This window comes from Macaca mulatta, chromosome 5, assembly GCF_049350105.2.
Source record: "Macaca mulatta isolate MMU2019108-1 chromosome 5, T2T-MMU8v2.0, whole genome shotgun sequence".
NCBI classification, from domain to species: domain Eukaryota; kingdom Metazoa; phylum Chordata; class Mammalia; order Primates; family Cercopithecidae; genus Macaca; species Macaca mulatta.
In genome coordinates, this window is record NC_133410.1 from 22265898 (window position 1) to 22271897 (window position 6000).

Genomic DNA, 6000 nt, shown 5'->3' on the forward strand with positions numbered 1-6000 from the left:
TCATCATGTTGCCCGTGCTGGTCTCAAATCCAGGGCTCAAGTGATCTGCCCACCTCAGCCTCCAAAAGTGCTAGGATTACAGCTGTGAGCCACTGCACCCAGCCATGAATAAGCCCTTGGTTATAGTGTGGTGCTTCCCTGAAATCATGAATAAACAGTGTGATAGAAGTTGAAGAGCATGAAATGTTGAGGCAAAAGGAAGTCAGCTTAAAATTTTTCTCTGCCAGTTAATAACGGTGACTTTGATGGCCTTTCCGTTAATATTCCCTGTTAACCATGATTTTTCCATGGCCTAAACAACATAGACTTGAGAAGGTTATGCTGGTGCCTCCTGACAATTTGTATTTTTAGTTGCTATAAACCTGCATGAGCCTTTTCACATACCACCTATTTGTAGAGGCAATTCTGACTCATAGAATCTTAAAGAACTTATTTTGCAAATATATCTCTTACCTCTAAAATAAGAAGTGTACTCCTATCCTCGCTTTCCACCATGTTACTTTGTATCTTCTATATCAATGTGTCCCAAGATTTTAGTATGAGAATCACCTGGAGATGTTATTATGGAACACAACTCTCATGGTATTTGATTTAGTCAGTCTGAAGCGGGGACTGAAATTTGCATTTCTAACGAGTTCTCAGATAATGCCAATGTTTCTGTTCTGATTGCCACATTTGGAGAACCACTGTCCTATACATAAGTTTAAAATATATTCCAGTAATCATGTAATTAAAATGGGATAGTTTCATAACATACTATTTAAACTAATTCCCTACTATATAACTCTTAATCCCTCATGCATATGTAACTATATGCAGGCAATCCTTACTTTGATAGTTCCAATATGCACAAACTTAGCATGGTTTAGTTAAATAATACCAGTCCTTCACAATGAGGTTCAAATTTCAGTTACCATGGTTATTAACTATGAGTGATTGCATAAAGGACCAACTTCCATGAAGCTCTTCAGTCTACAAATCACTATATATGTAACAGATGTCCCTAATAATCAATAATCATGCCACTTCTTTCAAAGTCTATTGATGATTGTTACTGTGTGCATTGTGTGTCAGTTGACCTGCAGATAGCAAAGCAATGCAGTTATTTTGCCTCATTGTCTCCCAGTAATGAAGAAGCTATCTTAGTCAGTTTGGGCAACTATAACAGAATGCCATAGACTGGATGGCTTAAGCCATATAAACTGATTTCTCATAGCTCTGGAGCCTGGGAAGTCCAAGAACAAGGTGCAGGCAGACATGGTATCTGGTAAGGACTCTCCTGCTTGCTTGCAGACAGTCACTTTCTTGTTGCATCCTCACACTGTAGAGAGAGGATCATAACTCTTGTGCTTTATCTTATAAGGGCACTAATATCATTCATGAGGGCTCCACCTTCATGACTTAATTACTTCCCAAAGGCCTCACCTCCAAATACCATCATATTGGGGATTTAGGCTTCCACGTGTAGATTTTGGGGATTGGGGGGACACATATTCAGTCCATAGCATTTAGAATTTTACACAAATGGATAATTAAAGGAGAGAATTGGCTAACAAAGGAAAAAGTGCAGCAAAGAAATGAAAAGTGAAAATATTGGAAGTAAAACTTGAATAAAATATAAATAGGGTTATAGAAGAAATAGCTGAGTGTGGAATATTGACACTGCCATCGTTTGAAGATCCTAAATATGAAATAGTGAATCAACATACATGAAGAAAGGGGTCACAAAAATGATGCCCATACCCTAGCTGAAGTAATTCCAGCAGAAACTTTAAAGGAATTCTCAAAATATTTTAAACCATTAAAATTACAAAAGCTAAAATATTGGCAACTGAGCCACACTTAGATCTATGGTAATTTGCCAAGTCATGGAAAAGGTCTTTGCTCCCTATTTTTAATCATATGACAAGAAGAAGAAAGCAAGCACCATTCAAACTAGTCTTGACACATATAAATAAAATACTTTAATTCTCAATCTTTCCAATGCTTTAAACTACAGCGTACTAAATAACTATTAGTGTTACTGTGTTTTTTATGTTTCTATACATCTTCAGTAGACAGTAAAAGAATAATATTTTGACAAAAGTTTTCAAAGGTTAAAAAGCAGTCATAATTTTCCCCATTGATCATAAATGTCATTTTGCATAGTTTCAACTTGCATGGTCATTTTAACAATTCCATACTACAATGCAAAGTGAGTACTACCTGTACCTATTCCCCTCTTCCTAAGTATAGAGAACCCCCTTTGTGGTTCTAGTGAACCAGTGCTAGCTATATCAGCCTCTTTCTCAGAGCCACTGGTCTGTACCTTTGTTTTTTTGTTTGTTTGTTTGTTTGTTTTTTAAGACAGAGTCTTGCTCTGTTGCCAGGCTGGAGTACACTGACCTGATCTCGGATTGCTGCAACCTTGGTCTCCTGGGTTCAAGTGATTCCCCCGCCTCAGCATCCTGAGTAGCTGAGACTACAGGCACATGCCACCATGCCCAGCTAATTTTTTGTATTTTAGTAGAGATGGGGTTTCACCATGTTGGCCAGGATGGTCTTGATCTCCTGACTTCATGATCTGCCCGCCTCAGCCTCCCAAAGCGCTGAGATTACAGGCGTAAGCCACTGCATCTGGCCTGGTTTGTACCTTTTAATTGACCTGCACAAGAATAGTACTACCTTTGAGCAATACAGGGGTTAGGTATCCTGACCCCCTTGCACAATCAAATTTTTGTGTATAAATTTTGATTTCCCCAAAACAACTACGAATACCCTTCTGTTGACCAGAAGCCTTACCAATAATATAAACAGTTGATTAATACATATTTTGTATGCTATGTCTATTTTATACTGTATTTTTACAATAATCTAGAGAAAATAAATGTTATTAAAAATTGTAAGAAAGAGAAAATGTATTTGCTATTCATTGAGTAAAAGTCAATCATCATAAAGGTCCTCATCTGCATTGTCTTCATGTTGAGTAGGCTGAGGAGGAGGAGGAAGAGGAAGGATTGGTCTTGGTATCTCAGGGGTGGCAGAGGTGGAAGAAATTCCACCCATAATTGAACCCACATAATTCAAACCTGTGTTGTTTAAGGATCACTAGATTTGGCTCAAATTTACTACTGTGGTCTAACCGGCAACCTAATATCAGTGACCTACAGTAATACATTTCATACTCAACTCCACACCATCGTACCCACTCAAAATGACAGTCTGGAGAGTGTGCCACCCAATATGCTTTTCTAATACACTTGCCACTTGTGTTAATTTATAGGCTGCTATAACAAAGTACTACAAACCGGGTGGCTTGAAACAATACACAACAGAAACTTATTCTGTCACAGTTCTATAGGCTTTTAGTCCAAAATTAAGATGTCCAACAGGGCCATACTCCTTATGAAATCTGTGGGAGAATCCTTTCTCCCTCCTGGTGGTTTACTAGCAATCTTTGACATTTCTTGGCTTGCACCTACGTAACTCCAGTCGCTGTCTTCATTGTTACCTGGAGATCTCGTGTGTGTTCCTGTTCTTACATGACTGTTTCCTTATAAGGAAGCTTGTCATATTGGATTAGGAGCCCTCCTACCCCAGTACAAACTAGTCTTAACTAATTATATCTGCACTGACCCTATTTTCAAATAAGATCTCACTCACTCACTTTTATTGTCACTGTATCATATAAACCAACCACAGTTCAAATATTTAGGTGATGAGATCTAACCTCTCTTAGCCTCCATTGCTTCAATATTTGGCATATTAATTCCTAGTCACAGGATAGTTCTGAGTATTAGGCATATTTGCAATGCATTCATCAAAAGGTCATGTCTCCTTAAACACTTTCCTGAGCACTGCCCCACCCACGCATTTATAAATTAAATATTAAACACTCAGCATTTATTGTCTTAAATTACTCATAAATATCCATGTTGGGTCACCTAACTAGATTGCAAAAAACAATCAAGGTAATTGTGTGCTAACTATGATTTTGTATCTCCAAAGAACATAACACATGTCTGAATATAGATATTTACATAGCTTTATTGGATATTCCACCGCTCAGTAAAGTTAACTGCATATAAATACATGTTATGACCCTGATTCCTGAATAATTAGATCAAGATAAAAATTTGATTTTCACAATTGAAATTTCACAGAATAAATAAAAACCAGAAGAATTAATACTGTTCTTCTGGTGCTAAACAACTGTTTTCGTTTTTTACTTTCAGGATAACCCATGGAAATATGAGTAATAAAGAAAACAGGTAACTTTTTTTTTCTACAAACGTCTTTTTGTTAGGTGAAGGTAAACAGATCGTCTCAGCTTGGAAGGGAGAGGTGTTTTACAGTTGAATGATTGGATGGAAGTGTGAGGGATTCTGATTTTAGATTTTTCTGGTTCTACACTTTTCAAGTCAGTGAATTTACTTACAAAGAGAAGTTGTAGAATTATTCACTAGGAAGTCTTAAAAAACGAATGATAAAACTAGCAGAGTGTGGTGGCATGCACCTGTAGTCCTACAGTCCTAGGTACTCAGGAGGCTGAGGCAGGAGGATCACTTCAGCCCAGGAGTTTGAGATCAGCCTGCGTAACAGAGAAACCCTGTCTCTTAAAAAAAAAAAAAAGAAAGAAAAAAGAAAGAAAGAAAAAAAAAGAAAAATGGAGAAGGATGTATCATACAAATACTAGCTAAAAGAAAGTAGCTGACTTTAAAATAAGAAGTTTCATGATAGTAACACAGTCAGTTTTTCAAGAACATATAGCCATTATAAATGTGTATGTGCTTAGCAGGATTTTTAAGTACTTGATGAAATACTTATAGAATTAAAAGAAAATCCAAAATCATATTTAGAGACTTCACTCATATATTTATCAATAATTGACAGTATCAGTCATTGAAAGAAGTGAAGAAAAATCAGAATATACAAGAATTGAATTACCCTGTAACCAAATGGACCTATTTTACATTTAGAGATGTTCCACCCAACAACATCAGAGTACACTTACTTTTCAAATGTGTATACAACGTTCATCAAGACAGACTGAATTCTGGGTCACAAAACAAATCTCAACAAACTTAGAGATCAGAAATCACACACAGTGTATTTATTGGCCATAATGGAATGAAACTAGAAGCAAATAACAGAAGGATACCTGTAAAAACATCTAAATATTTAGAAAGTAAATAGCACACATTTAATTATGTCTTATCCATGAATTAAGTAGAAACTCTTAAGGAAATTGAAAAATATTTTGGATTGAGTAACCACAAAAACACAACATATTCAAGTTTGTGGTATGCAGCTATAGGAATGGTCACTGTGAAATTTATACCATTTAATGTTTGTATTAGAATAGAAAAAAAGTCAAATAATCTAAGCTTCTACCTTAAGAAATTAGAAAAATAAACTAAAGAATAAACTTAAACCAAAGCAAACAGAAAATAAAAATAATGATAAAAGTAGAAAGTCATTAGATAAAATCAATGAACAATGGATAAAATTAATAAATTTCTATCCAAACTAAGAAAATAAGTAAAAATACACCATTTATCATGTCCGAATTGAAAGAGATAATGTGTCTGCAGACCCCACAAACATTAATAGAATTAAAGGAATAAAATGAACAACACACAACACAGACGCCACAGATATTAACAAGAATAAAAGGATAATATAAAAACCCTATTTCTATAAATTTGCAACTTGAGGTAGTAGCACAAATTCATTGAAAGATACATAATACTAAAATTCACTCATGGAAAAACAGATAACAGAATAATTATATATCAGTTAAAGAAATTGAACTCTTAATTAAAACTTTTCCAACAAGAAAACCACATTCCCAGGTATTTGCTCTTGTGAATTCTACTAAATAGTTAAGGAAATATATATAACTAATTTTGCAAAGTGTGTTCTAGAAAATAGGAGAGAGAACATCTCAGCTCATTTTAAGAGATCAAAATGAGATAAAGACATTACAAGAAAAGTACAGAACAATGTTTCCCATGAATA